Here is a 15,735-nt window from a genome sequence, read left to right on the forward strand (position 1 = left end):
GGAGTCTGGGGTGGGGTCTGGGATGGGGTCTGGGATGGAGTCTGGGGTGGGGTCTGGGATGGGGTATGGAGTATGGTTTGGGGTGGGGTCTGGGGTGGAGTCTGGGGTAGGGTATGGGGTAAGGTCTGATAGCAAACTCCTATATGACTTATTTTTCTTTTAGTTTTTGATTTTTGGAGACAGGTTTGTGCAGCCCTGGCTGTCTTGGAACTCACTCAGTAGACTGGGCTGGCCTTGAACTCAGAGGTCCTCCTGCCCCTACATTCTGGGTGCTTGGGCAGTATGCAAGCAGGTGACAGTCATGGAAGTGAAGAGTGGGGTGTAGTTTAGAGACAGGTCCATTGCTCATTGCGTTGTCCCCACCAGCACTGAGAACCAGTTTACAGCAGTGGAGTTCAGACCACAGCCACTGACTGACCTATAAAATATGAATGCAAAGAAGACCAGAGAAGCCACACACTTCCACGTCTGCCCTGGCGGGAAGCACAGACAAATACAAAAAGATGCTCTTCTTCCTGGAAGTCATGGGCCCAAATCGTTCTCTAGGTGTGCCAGATCTGAAAGGCAGGGCCAGGTTGTCTTGGGCGTCTCTTAATGACCCTGAACCAAGGGCAGCGCTCCAAACAAGAACAATGCCTGTTCTGTGGAGTGACAAGCATGCTGCCCACGCCCATGGAGCAGTCACGGGCAAAGAGGCTCAGAGAACGAGGATGGTTGGAAGTGTGACCTCCTAAGACCCTGAGTCTCAAACAAGCTCAGAGGACGGAAGAAGAGAGAGGCAATGGGCCACACAGCCAGCTCTAGAGCGTAAGGGGAGAGGAGACAGGGTACCAGTGAGTCATCAGTGCCTACAGCTAGGGACTCGCTGTGGAGAGTTTGTTGAAAATGAAGTAAAACTGAAGATCAACATTAGATTCTTAGTGCCCTCAATAGACTTTTCCTTTTAAATAGAACCAATAGTCTAGAAACTTATGCTAGCTTCCAAATCTTATCCCCTTTGTTTATTTACTTAGTTTGTGGCTATTGACAAAACATTCAAGACCAGGACTCTGTATCAAACTTTAACAGGCTCACAGCCGTCCCAGATTACCTGGTTCAAATGCAGATTCTGTTTGCATAGGTCAGCAGCTGCCTTCCTACAGACACTCTGCCTATGCCACCACCTCCGCCCTAGAGTTACGCTTGGGGTAGGAAGGTACACTCATTACTGTGTGTTTCTGTCACCAAACCCCTGACGAAAGTGACTTAACTGAGGAGAGGATTATCTAGGGCCCCAGTTAAGGAGAGAGTTCACTCAGTTGTGACGGGAACAGTGCGGGGATTAAGGGGGTAGCAGTTTCTGTGGCTCAGAGCAGGAGGCACAGAAGGGAATTCCAGACGCCGTGGGCTTTCTCCTCCCCTGCCCCCTTTTAAAATTCAGTCCTTTACTCTCCATCCATGGGTTCGCCTACATTTCAGGTCGATATCCTCTCCCCCTTAGTTCGATATCCGCCAGCATCTGCACTGACGTCCCATAGGCTACCTCCATCTCCTAGGTGAGTCTGCATCCAGTCAAGAGAAGGAGGAGGGGGAGCCGCCACAGAAGGCTTTGGCTCTTGTGCCCTTTCTCACCCTACTTTGACTTGAATAAGATAAGTTCATTCACTACTAGACCACCCACTGTACACGAAGCAAACACCATTGAGAGAAGAGGTGCATCCAAGTGAGTGAGAAGGAATGCCTTTTAAAGAAGAGCAGTGAACGTGGGTGAGGACTGAGAGAGACATGGGGTGAACATAGCACCTTAGGCCTGGGCTCTGCCAGGCCACATATACACTGGAATTGTGCGCAATGCCCCCACTCCATCTTCAAACTCACCCTGAAGTAGGAAGGGTTCTTCCTTACAGAGAAAGAAAACCAGGCTCGGAAAAGTTAAGTAGATTTCCTGGTTCACACAGAAAAACATGATTTGGATTCTAGTTTTGCTTCTCTGTATCCACTTACATCAAATGGTGTGTGTGTGCGTGTATGTGTGTGTATGTGTGTGTGGTGTGTGTGTGTGTGTGTGGTGTGTGTGTATGTGTATGTGTATGTGGTGTGTGTGTATGTGTGTGTATGTGTGTGTGGTGTGTGTGTGTATGTGTGTGTGTATATGTGTGTATGTGTGTGTATGTGTGTGGTATGTGTGTGTGTATGTGTGTATGTGTGTGTGGTGTGTGTGTATGTGTGTGTGTGGTGTGTGTGTGTGTGTGTGTGTGTGTGTGTGTGGTGTATGTGTGTGTGTGTGTAGGGAAACATGCTGATAGCTTCTTACAGGCATTCAGGGTTGAGATGGTGGATATCCCCATTGTAGACCCATCCACTAAAGAAATATGGAAGAACTGTACCGAATTTGTCTGGCCTACCAGAAAATCACAGCACTGGGGACTTCATGCTGAAAACATAATTTTTACGACTGCAGAAAAAAAGACAGGTTTTCTTATCCGTTCCTAAGTTCTCCTTTTATGGGCTGCAATTCCACAGTCCGCAAAGCCACATGCCCAGCCAAGAGATGCTGGCATCTCTGGCTCATGACTACAGATGCTAATAGACATTTCAGCTGCAACCACCCGGGAGCCGTCTTCTGGTACACGCCTGTCTCTGTCCGAGGAGAGCAGAGCTCAGCCTGGACATCCCGGGTGGGAATGTGCTTCGTACCATGCACTGTGGGGCAGAAAACCTCAAAGTGAGGTTCCCTTTACAATAGCTGTCCCTTTTCTGGAGTCCCTTGGCTCTGTCCTGACCACCCACTTACCCACATAGATGGCTCCCTCCCAGCTTCAGCCACCTACTGCCCCAGTTGACCGCTAATTTGGAGCCCTGGTGGGTGGTGGCACATCTGGCTTTCAGAAACAACTCCATTTACTCTCTGTCTTTCTGAGTCATTGTTGCTCGGCTGGAGGCAGGAAGAACAAAACCTACTGAGGCATTGAGTCTTGCCCGATGGCCACCCCTGCTCTGACACACAAAGGGTGCCACCTGAGGCTCTGGGTGCCTGGATGATGCCCACGCAAACCAAGACAGTTTGTCATTAGAGGCCAAGATACCTGAAGTCGGGCCCTCCCAGAGACCCACCAGCAGACTTTAATCATATTGTCTGTCTGTCCCCACTGATGCCTGCTTTCTATTTCCTGTCTTGCGTACAGGAACGTGAAGTCCACCAGTTAGAGAAAGGACCCTTTCAAGACTGCAGGTGTTTCCCCCGAAGCATAGCCCAGCTTCGTCTCTAGGATTGTTACCACTTTTCTAGACCCCATTCACTCAGTTCTGGGGCAGAAGCCATACGGGCCACAGAGGCAAAGACAGTTTCCCCCACAAACCCAACCACCAGCCACCCCTAGGACAAGAACTCACATCTTGGTATCAACAGTATATTTTGTCCTTAAGAAGTTAGGGAGAGAACCAGACAGAACACCATATCTTTTGCAATCATGTCTTTTTTATTATTGAAGCCCGAGGGGTCCCATCTCTTTCTGCCCGCTGTTGACTTCAAGGTAGCACTCAGTGTCCAGGGATGACGCTTAAATACAAATTGAGCCCTCGCCATCATGAAAAGAGGTAGGTTTTAGGGGTGATTTGTTTAAAAGCAAGATCATAAATCAGCTGTCCGTTTTTCTTTCTTCCAGGCCTGGCACACTCACCTTTACACTGAATTAATCGCATCTGAAACTTGACCTCACAGCCCCACCCCCACCCCTTCCCCACCCGGGGCCTGCTGGAAACATGTGCATGAGGCCTTGCAGTCAGTGTAGCAAGAGCTTAAATTGTTCCACATTTTTAATAAATGAGCCAGGAACCCATGGGACAACTCCCATTGACCCCAGCACTCGACATATTGATCAAATGAAGAAGGTGGAGTCAGATTGGCAGTGGCCAGACTTGAGAGGACAGTTACTAACTGTGGCAGGCCCACGCCTGGGCAAAACTGATCCACACTCTCAATTGCAGCCAGAGTGCATCTCAGCCTTCAGAAAAGCTCAGAAACATTAACTGCCAGGGACAGCTCAGCTGGGGATGGGGGAGGGGCGGGGTAAAGGGAAGAGAGAAGGGAAGGCATGCGGGACCACCTGCCAGAGATGGAGCAGCCTTTGCAATCTGCAAAGAGCCAGGTCTCTGGGACTTCTGCCAGCTTCTTCCTTCTCTGATTCTAAAAAAAGAAATTTGATTGCAAAAAAAAAAGTTTGGAGTTTACTGTAACGGACCTACGACTCCATGGTGTAAGTGAGCCTGGGTGAGAAGTGTCACAGCCCATGGTGACACTGGAGACAGGTTTGGCATGGAGATCAGCTTCCTCCCCAAGGACCCTGCACTTTTTGGTAAGGAATAAACATGAAAATTGATTTGACAAATGGCTACTATAGCCAATGCTAGAATCTGGAAGCACTGAGCAAGGCACGAGGCCCACTCACGCAAACATGGTCTAGCCAGGCAGGTGATACAATGGCAGAGATGTGACAGGGAATAAGAGAAGGGCCTTATTCCTAGAAGGTCCTACAGGAGGACCACCTAGACGAACATGCTTGGGGACATTTTCCACATAGAAGCTCTCCATCCAGGCAGAGGCCAAGGACATAGGACAGGAGTTGTCTGCAGGGCTGTCAGAAGGACTGAGATGTATACAAGCAGAGAAAGTGGGGTGTCCTTGGGAACCGAAAGAGAGAATGAAGTTACAGTGCAGAAAACAGGACCAGCAGGGGAGCCGATGAAGGGGAGCCTCCAGGAAGTCCCAAGCAGCCTGCAACAGGAGCTTAGACGGCAGGAGCACAGGGTTAGATGGCAGGAACACAGGGCTGGGGCACCCAGAAGAGGGAGCCATGGAATTCTCTGAGCGTGGCTGGAGAACGTTTGCCTGCTAAAGGATGACTAGGTTTGCTCCAGAAGTGAGAAGACTGCTTCAGGGGGAGGAAGCAGAGGCAGTGTGGCTCTGGCAAGAGTAACTTTACTCTCTCTCCAGTCCCAGGTGAGCTCCTGGATGAACAACACACGCTATGCCAGGTTCTTCTGGATCACAGTGAGGTTCAAAATATGGAGTCTGAAGCTCCAAGAAAGGTGGAGGGAACACGCATGTAGACCACATCCCCTCAGCCCAGGAACCCTCCTGCAGAGAACAACCTGTATCTAATATTCAGGCCAGGCAGCTGGAATCACATTCAGGGAATGAGGGAAATGAGCGCTTTCTGGAGGGGCTTTAATAAGCAAGCAGTCATGGCCCTGTTCATATATTGTGTAGAAACACCATCCAAACCAGGGTCCTCAGAAGCCATGCCAATTCAATCAGCACAACTTGGTGTGTGGTGTTCCAGACAGAGATGTTACAGAAATGTCACATTTATTCTTCTGTCACCCCCGAAGTAGAGGAAGCAATCCTGTCATTTTACTGTGAGAAAATGGCAGTCAAATACCCTGCCCAAGGTTCTCAGTCTGGTTAGCAAGTGAGAGTGAGGAAGGTCCAAGACTTTCTGGGACACACGCTCGCACACACACACACACACACACACACACACACACACACACACACTCGTGAAGGCAGAGGGTTGGAGAGTCTCCAACTGAGAGGCAGTCCTCAGAGGTACTTTGTATCTCTCTGTATCACTTCTCAGGAAGTCACTCAGAACCCCACATGCAGTGAATGAGGATTTAGAAGTTGTAGATGGGGCTGGAGAGATGGCTCAGTGGTTAAGAGCACTGACTGCTCTTCCAGAGGTCCTGAGTTCAAATCCCACAACCACATGGTGGCTCACAACCATCTGATGCCTTCTTCTGGTGTGTCTGAAGACAGCGACAGTGTACTTATATACATAAAATAAATAAATCTTTATTAAAAAGTTGTGGTTGAACAAACAATTAGAATAAAGAAGCTCACAGCAGTTGTCTCAGGGAAAACTTAACTAACAGTCTAAGAAAACCCGAGATGGCGGCACAAATGTCCCAGGCCGAACTGAGGGAGAGGATGAAAGACAACACGTGGAGAAAGGGGCCCTCAGAGGGGGTCATTCTTTGAGTCACCTGTCCTCCAGCACAGGACAAGTCTGAGTCATCAGGTTTACCTGTGCCACCTCTGCTGAGTCACTGCCAGTCAGTGGGCTGCCCTCGTGTAAGGTGTGTGCTGGTGTGTTTGCATCCGTGCCCACACATCCAGCAGTGTCAGCCAGGGTGACTCATGAACTCTCACGTTCTATCCAGACATGTCACCATTAAGTCTTGTCAGGGATTCTATGTTTGTCTGGCTCCAGAGAGAATGTTTTTCCACAAACAGGAAGCAGGACTTGTCCGCTGGGGTACAGGACAGGAAACCACCCACCAGCTACACTGGAATGTGTTCATCTCACCTCAGAATTCATCCATCAACTGCCCCCTCTTCCTTCTGTTGCCTCCGGCTTCTGCACCAATTCCTAGAAGATTGACAGGAAACATAGTTTCACTGGTGGCCTTTACTGTCTGTTACAAAACTCTTCAGAGTCTCCAAGGTTCCCTGGTACCCCTCATTCACTCTTCTGAAATTCTTATTCTTTGTCCATGGTGTCATTCCTCACAGTAAAACCAAATTCACATCCTCATACATCACTCCCTGCCCCAAACCCTCTCATCTCCTGCCATACACAGTCTTTGCAAAGTCTTTGGTTCCCCCCACAAAGTGCTGTGTCTCTAATAATGTCCACTGTGTTGCCAGTCACACACAAGACAAGAGGAACAGGTCCCAGGACCTGTAAAATGTGACTCTGGTCACAGCTGAGCAGTCCAGGGATGAGAGCTAACCTAACCCATGTCTGTGTGGATCACCTTCCTGGGACATAGGAACAAAGATTTGCTCAGCAATGACAATCTTAGAATCCCATGCCTTCCACAAATAAATTGAAGCTGAGGTGAGATAGGAGAGATGGGAGCCCTTCCCAAGATAAAGCCAGGAAGGCTCAGACAGCAGTTCCACAGTAAGGGGAGAAAAAGCTGACCTGAGAAGTGGGGCTAAGAGAAACCATTCTCTCCTGAATCCCTAGGGCTTTGTACCCAGAAGGTGCTCTCCCTGGTTTTACCACTGAAGCGCAGTAGATGAAAGAGTTAAATGTCCATTTACAGTGAAATAAAAATATGACTAAAAATATTTGAACCACCGAGTACAGACAATCATACTGTTTTAGAAATGGTTTTTCCTATACTCACAGTTCATAAAATGCCCCTTCCAAATCCTTCATATTTACCTTTTGTGTGAGTGTCTGGGTCTCCATGGAGCCATCTTCTGCATTACCAGACATCAATTTCCAGATCGTCAACATATCTTTCTGTGTCTGTCGTTTGACATTCTTTATAGGCCCATGCCAGGATACGTTACTCCATGCCACAGAAAGAAGTGAGGCAGACACAGAAGGGGTGGAGAAGGGAACCGAGGGATGGATTTATAACTTCAAACACATTACTCGTTTTCTTCTGGGAAGTTCTTATTCCCGGCCTAAAATTGATCCCCCTCAGTGGTCTTGCTTACAGTTACAGCCGTCGCTTGTGATAGGACTATGTATCATCAGTGATTTTTTCCTATAGAATATGTCTAAAGATTTCAAAGGCCCTCGAATGGAGATTGGTTGCCTTTACTTCAGACTGGGCCTTAACCATAACCTATTCTATCATTCAGACCAACTGAGAGGGAGTTCACTGTGACAGGAGAGCTGGACATGAAGCGTAAGGCTGTTTCCGTGGAGCCGTTTGGCTGAGTCCTTACCCTTGGTGTTAGTGTATTAGTTATAGCCACTGCTGTATCTCATTTAAACTGGGCAGACACCGCCTGAGTCCACACCGTGGTTATCCTACAGGTGGTATGATCAAGATCGCCAAGACATATGCTTGCCTCAGGCCACACGATGTGTAAGAAAGACAAATTATATGATATATGATATACAATATATGATATGCGATACATGGTTGTTTATTATTATTATTATTATTATTATTATTATTATTATTATTATCTGGCTGGCAGAAGATGGAGGTGGTCTCCATCTTTACGTGAGGGTCTTACCTGCACCTGAACAGTCACTTGCTTCCTAGTTGGATCTTTGCACACCCCTCCCCCTTGTCCAAGAAGAAAGAAGCATGTGGCTATTTTCCTCTGTGAGAAGTAGAGCTCACAGAGTGCCTTTGAGGAAAGCTGAACTATAATTTTACTGAGCAACAACCACCATGGGCCAAGATGTATGCTTCGTTTTATGATCAAAATTTCTAAAATCAGGTAGCTGTGACCTACAGATGAAAAGGAAGCTTAAAACAACAAAGAATCGCTGGGTCATGGTGCATGACTTTAATGCCAGCACCTGGAAGGCAGTGGCAGGCAAATCTCTGAGTTCAAGGCCAGCCTGTTCTCCAGAGAGGGAGTTCCAGGACAGACAGAGCTGCACAGAGAAACCCTATTTCAAAACAAACAAACAAACACACACACACACACACACACACACAAAGGAGAAGGAGGAAGAAGAGGAGAAGGAAGAGGAAGAGGAGGGGGAGGAGGCTGCCAGTCAGGCAAGTGCTCCACAAACCCTGGCCCAAAAGGGTGAAGTTGTTCTCCAAGCACCAGAACCAAAAAGACCAAGTCCCTTTATTCTGCCACCCTGGGGCTCCAGTGAGGAAGAGGGAGGCCCCACCATGGTGTATCTTGATCTTGATGCCTCTGAAACTATCCTCTGCCTGGTCTGTGAGGACTAAAAGAAGCGTCCTCACCTTGGTGGGCAGACACAGAGTCCTGTGCAGAGCTGCACTGCACTGGAGGGTATGACAGCCAAGAATGCTTTCATAGCTGCGCCCTGCTGCCTGATTCCGTCTGGAATGCATAGCCCTTGTCCCTTTGATCTTTAATATGGCTGCTTGCAGGGGCCTGGTCCCATATTCTCAGCTCCTTCGTCATGTTCCACATTGTGTCTCCACCCTAAGTTCCTGGACACAATTCTGAAACCCTGGTTCAGAATGCCCTCTCCCTCCCTCCCTCTCTTCCCAACCATTGCTGAAGGTATGCCTTTACTCAGACCACCAACATCACACACACACACACACACACACACACACACACACACACACACACCAGCAGATACCTGACCACCCATGAGCATCCTCTGTTCATCCTGATGAAGGGACACTTGCCCCTCCTCTTCTTGGGTCTTCTAGTCAGTGTTTCCTACACCCCCAAAACAAAGATCCAGTTGCTTTGAAACCGGCATCTGGTATCTTGGCTGGGGCTTCCTCTGTTTGTTTAGTTTTTGCTTTGCATCCAGATGTTGGTGTCATGTAGGCCTTGCCTGGAAGTCCTGCAACCCCAGCTAGAAGTTGTGCTTTCCATTACCATAAGGAGAAGTCATCCCACCTGGGAGCTGGGAGCTGCAGCTTGTCCTTTCAGAACAAGAGGCTCTCTCTCCTGCTCTGCGTCCACAGTCACAGCCTAAGGCTCAACCTGCTCAAAGACAGTTAGCTGTGGATGTGCTGCTGTCTTTTTAAAAGGTTTGTACAGAACACCAGTGAGAACAAAATGCTGGAATCTGATCTTTTGAGCTGAGTGGAGGCCCCAAAGATATCAGGTCACCATCCCTGGAATCTAGGAATATTACCTCATTTGGGAAAAGAGTCTGAAATTAGAGAAATGGTTTGGTCTGTAAAGCGCTAACAGCACACATATGAGAACCTAAGTTTGGATCCCTGACACACATATAAAATGCTATGTGTTGTAAGGCTATCTGTGATTCTAGCACTGTGAAGGCAGAGGCAGGTGAGTTTGGGGTGCTGGGCTGCTAGAGGCCCCAGAAGGACTCGAGACCTGTTTCCGCTCAGCTGCTACGTCAAGTGGGAGAGCAACCTATGGACAGCCCAGCTTAGACCTGACCCACCACGGCAGAGCTTCCTGCTAAGTGTGGTCCTGAGGTCAGTCAAAGACCTAAGGGCCTCATCGCCTTCTGGTCCGTTGTAGAAGACCTGAAAGATGAACCCCACAAACTTGTGTGTGCTGACAAGCGAATCAACCTGGTGTCCTCGAATTTACCCCACGGAAAATGTGGTTGATTAACAATAGCCCATCCTGATCAGACCTAAGAAGTGTGAATGGTCAGAGTTCACCCCTCTCAAATAAAGAGCAACGATCTCCCCAAGATACTGATAGAACCACTGGTTGAGTACGTCTGCTTTCTGTGAACCTGAGCCATGGTGAAGAAAGAGAAAGCTTACCGTGCCTGGCTATCCACTAATGGCAGGCCTTAGGCCAACAACTGTGGACAGTGTGTTCACTGGGCAGAGAGACCGGGCTATCAACCTTACCACTGCAGAAAGCAACCCTCTGAAACATCCTCAAGCTTATCGCCTGCCACCATCTAGGATATGATACTCATCCTCCCCTCCCAGGACTGTGCTGTCTGGAAACTCAAGAACTAGGATTTCCACAAGAACTGTGCCAAGAGTTGGAAAAATAGATAACGTTCTTGATGGCAAAAATAAACATACCATAAAAAACCAAAACATTTTAACCAATTTGATCTGCAGATTAGGAAATTGTGTTGCTAAGGCTCCAACCTGGTGGTCTTTTAACTGTCTGGACTTAAACCCTGAGTAACTGTGTAAGACTAATAGAAACCAGCAGATGCCTGTCCCAGCTTCCTTTGCCAATAGCACATTCTATTTTTTGTATGTTTCTTAATTGTTTATCCACTTGCTCCATGAGAAAAGAAACAGAAAGAGGACATTCATGAAAACCCAAGTCTATAAATAAAAAGCCATATTTCTATGTATGAACAAGAAAGTGGAGAAAGGGGGGAAGAAAACCTGTGCCCACTCACCCCAATGTTTCTAAATATGCAAGCATTTGGCATTATGTAGGGACGGGCTCTGTGAGTGGTGCTTAGAGGACAGAGTCCCCTTTAATTTGACAGTCATATCCTCCTGCCAATGCTGAAGCTACAGCTAAATGAAAATCAAAACAACTATTCCAAAATGATGAAATTTGGGGATTGAATTGAACCGTTTGATGCTACTGAAAACACATCAATTTTGGCTAATTCCACAGGAAGTGACCCAGAGCCTTCCTGCCCGGCCACTGGTCACTGTGGTTACCTGGGTGGTACCCTTTCAGGACCAGGGCTCCCTGCTTTCCTTCTCCTTCAGCCTCAGCTCACCACTGACACTCAAGGAGCTTCTGATGGACTTCATGTGCCACAGGATAGGAAGGTCAGCCATTGTTCAGAACAGGAAAGGGCATCACAGCAAGAAACAATAACAGGGAAGGAGAAAAGAAAAGACAAGGGAGTGGCGGAGAACATGTAATTTGAAGAGGAAAGGGCTACCAGACCACTTCAGAGGGTTAGCTGAACCGAATGAACTGAAGACAAGGCCAGCAAAATGTCCCCGTTACCCTCGGCTGTGCCCAGGTTATTTATATCCTTAAGAACCCCAAGATCCGAGAATTTGCACATTTTTCAAGTGTCCACTCAGTTATTCAGAAGTTACTTGGGGACTGTATAGGACTCTGGGCTTAGTTCTAAGGCATTTTCAAGGTTATAGCACGAAGCTGGAGTTAGAAATTCCAAAGATGTGCTACAGAGATGAAATGGAGGGCAGTGCTGGGGAGTGCAGGGGTTGGGGAGGCACTCGGCAATGGGGGGATCAGCAATGGGTGAGTGTGTGGGGTGCACTCAGCAATGGGCGAGTGCGGGGTAGGGGGGCACTCAGGTCTAGTTGGCTTATCTTTCTCTAGGCTCGTCTAGACTGAGACGGATGATAATTATGAAAAATTTTAAAGCAGTTTTTGAGCTAGAGACATAGCTCAGTTCGTAAGGGGTTTGCCAAGCACACACAAAGCTATCGCCTCATACAACAGCGAGTGGTGGTGAATGCCTATAAGCCCTGTACTCAGGACGGGGAGGCAAGAGGATTAGATGTTCAAGGCCATCCTTGGCTACATAGCAAGTTAGAGCGCAGTGTAAGCGACACAAGACCCTGCTTCCAAAAACTAATTCAATGATCATAACAAATTTGGGGATGTTTTTCCTTACATTATCTTTCTAAATGAAGGTATGAACTGGTCATTCTCTGTCTCCAAATATTACACTACACTGATCCCCAAACCTTCTTAGCAGTTCTCACACGGTATGCTCTGTTCTATACAAAATTAGTATGACCGTGCAGTATGAGAACTGGTCAAGAGTGAGGACCTAATTAACAGTGAAGTAGACAGAACCAAACACAGAAACCTGAGCTCTTGGGGAAGCTGCACAGGACAAAGGACAAAGGGAAAGGGTGAGAAGAAGAAAGGGCAGTCACATACAGGGAAGCTCAGGGAGAGGGGAGACCTGGAAACTTGGAAACTTCAAGACACGATTATGTGACATCCTGTGAGTTGAGGGATGACTGCATGATCAGAAGGCAGAAGTCACTGCTCCTTTTTCCTCTGAAGCATCCAAATGAAAGAAAAGAAATGTATGGTAAAAACTGTACAGCATTTCAGGAAAAGACTTTGGAGATGGAATATCTTTGATTTGAGTTGGATCTTCTAATACTGTTCTCTGTCTCTGTTTTTGTCTCTCTTTGTGTGTCTTTGTCTCTGTCTCTCTGTCTCTGCCCCTCTGCCTCTCTCTCTCTCTCTCTCTCTCTCTCTCTCTCTCTCTCTCTCTCTCTCTCCTTTTCCCTCTTTTCCCGTTCACCATCAGTGAAAAGGCCCACATGAGAAAGAACCAAGCCAACCATCAGGAAACTTAGACCAACAACCTACAAGGAACCCTATCCTGCCAAAAGTCATGTAGCTGGAAGATTACAGACTGAGTCTATACAACGCAGAAACTCCCATCAGTCCTGTAACGACAGCTCTGAGACCCCGTAGCAGAGAACGGGGCTGGGCCACAGCTCAGTCTGGGCTTTAGTAACCTGAGCCTGTATTATGCATCAATACCTAGCTGATCCAGGGTAGTTACTTATGAGGAAGAAGATTACATCTAGGCTCAAGACTTTTGTTTTCCTAGATTGTACAGAGCCTGGGCACCAGATCCGTGGATCACATTAGGCACGATTGAGTCAGCACTAGGAGGGCAGCATTCTTTGGTGAGATACTGGGGCCTCTGAAGTAGCCTACGTGCTGCTGAGGCTCTTGCAGAGAAGAAAGGCTGCAGGCAGTAGAAAGGGAGCACCAGATGTGTGATTCAGAGACCTGGCCGCTTGTCCTCAAGCTGGCAGAAGGAGTAAGATCTAACAGCCACCCAGAGGTTAGCCTTGACACTTGGACTCTTTTCTCTGAACTGAGAGGAAAAAAACCACAGAGGTTTTGGTTTTGGTTTTGTCTTTAAGAAAGAAGGAAAAGCACCGATATTTGCTGAGAGACAAACAGGAGCCATTTTCGAAACTGAGGAGATGGAACTGTTGGTCAATGTCCTAAGAGGGGAAAATGTTCAGAGCAGATAAGAAAGTGCTGGCAAGTCAGAAGTGTACTTTGAAACGATTATAAAGGTCCCCAGAGTTGGAGGACCTGAGGATGGCTTAAGAGTGTCATCTGGAGAATGGGGGAGGAACCCACTCTGCCCACTGCCTTAGACCCTTCAAGGAAAGAGAAGAGTGTGTTGAAGCTGCAGGGAAATCTCCAGGGCACATGTGAGCTTCTGACTTGGAGAACCAAGAGGAGTCTGTCTCAGCAGAACAAGGGTTTTACTGTGTGTGGTGAGAAACTTAAGAGGGAAGCAAGCACACCCTGAGTTGGGTGAGGCAGAACTCAACCTTAAGGAAGCCAGAGAAACGTTTCAATGGCACAGGTAGAGGAGACTGGGGGGCTACAGATGACCCGGGGGCCAGAGGTTCCTGTCAGTGAGAGCACACTGATAGCAGGTAAGTTCGTTGCATTGACCATCTTCAAACTCCAGCTGCACTTCAACCTCAGTAACTCATCTGAGTGCATAGAACTGGGAGCCCAAGCCTCCTCCGAGACTGTCTCCAGATGACTGCAGATTTCAGGAAAGCACTGGCTTGCTGTTTTCCTGTAGTAAACAGTGGCAAACAGAACCCATTAAAGTGCTGGCTAGTTTATGTCAATTTGATGCGAGCGAAAGTCGTTTGGAAAGAGGAAACATACATTAAGTAATCTCCCTAACCAGATTAGCCTATCACTACATTTTCTTTTTGTACTCAGTGTAGGAGGGCTGCGGTGGTTTAAATAGGTATGATCCCGGTAGAGTCACATGCTTGAATGTTTGGCCCACAGGGAATCAGGAGGTGTGGCCTTGCTGGAGTCGGTGTGGCCTTCTTGGAGGAAGTGTGTCAGCATAGGAGCAGGCTCTGAGAACTCATGTATGCCCAAGCTACACTGAGTGAGACAGCCTCTCCTCCTTGCTGCCTTCGGATCAGGATATAGAATTCCTGGCTGTCTCTAGCACCATGCTGCCATGCTTCCCACCATGACTAGACCTCTGAAACTGTAAACCAGCCCCAACTAAATGTTTTTTTTATAAGAGTTGCCATGGTTCCGAAGTGTCCTCACAGCAACGGAGACCCAAGGCAAAGGCTCGCCCCCTGTGAGCAGTGCCACCCTGGGTAGGCGTTCCTGAGCTCTATAAGAAAACAGGCTGAGCAAGCTGCTCAGTGAGCAAGCCAGGAAGCAGCGCCCTCCATGGTCTCTGTTTTAGTTCCAGTGTCAAGGTCCCAGCCTTGTCTGTGTTTCTGCCCCGACTTCTCTCAGAAATGTACTGTACTGTGGAACTGTGAGAGAAACCCTTTCCTCCTCAAGTTATCTTCTGTCTTGATGCTTCAACAAAGTAATACAACACTAAATCTAACGACCTGAGTGTGATGCTCAGAACCACATGGTGGAATGAGAGAACCGAATGACCCTCTGCCACACACACACACACACACACACACACACACACTCACACACACATACACTCATACACACACTCACACACACACACACTCACACACACTCACACACTCACACTCACACACACTCACACACTCACACACATATACACTCATACACACGCGCGCACACACTCACACACAGACACACACTCACACACACATACACACTCTCACACACATACACTCATACACACACTCACACTCACACACACACACTCACTCACACACACACACTCACACACACATACACTCATACACACTCACACTCACACACTCACACACACTCACACACATACACACTCATACACACGCGCGCACACACTCACACACAGACACAGAAACACACACACTCACACACACACTCATACACACACATGCACACACACTCACACACACTCACACACAGACACACACTCACACACACATACACACTCTCACACACACATTCACACACACACTCACATACACACACACTCACACACACACTCACACACACTCACACACACATACACACTCTCACACACATTCACACACACACTCACATACACACACTCTCACACACACACATACACCCACACACTCACACACACACACACAGACACACACACTCACACACTCACACACACAGACACACACACACACACTCACACACTCACACACACAGACACACACACACACACAGGTAGACAGACAGATGTAAAAAAATAAATACAGTTCCACATTTATTCTTTAAAACTTTTCCATTCAATACTTTACCGAATGGCAAATTAGCATAGAGGAAAGAAACTTGGACCAAGACTTCGGGGAACTGGGACTCTGTTCCAGCTCCGTCTGACAAGCTATGTGACCTTAAACTAACTTCCC

At 47.8% G+C, this 15,735-nt stretch overlaps 1 long non-coding RNA gene across 3 annotated transcripts in view; it reads right to left on the reverse strand.

The window, feature by feature from the left end:
• Positions 1 to 15,735, reverse strand: part of LOC134485941 (uncharacterized) — a 105,703-nt gene that overhangs the window by 9,567 nt on the left and 80,401 nt on the right. For all 3 annotated transcript variants that reach the window (XR_010064371.1, XR_010064370.1, XR_010064372.1), the window contains one exon: positions 6,348 to 6,410. This is a non-coding gene — a long non-coding RNA (uncharacterized LOC134485941). The remainder of the gene's footprint in view (positions 1 to 6,347; positions 6,411 to 15,735) is intronic.

Source organism: Rattus norvegicus, chromosome 2 (assembly GCF_036323735.1).
Source record: "Rattus norvegicus strain BN/NHsdMcwi chromosome 2, GRCr8, whole genome shotgun sequence".
Classification (NCBI taxonomy): domain Eukaryota; kingdom Metazoa; phylum Chordata; class Mammalia; order Rodentia; family Muridae; genus Rattus; species Rattus norvegicus.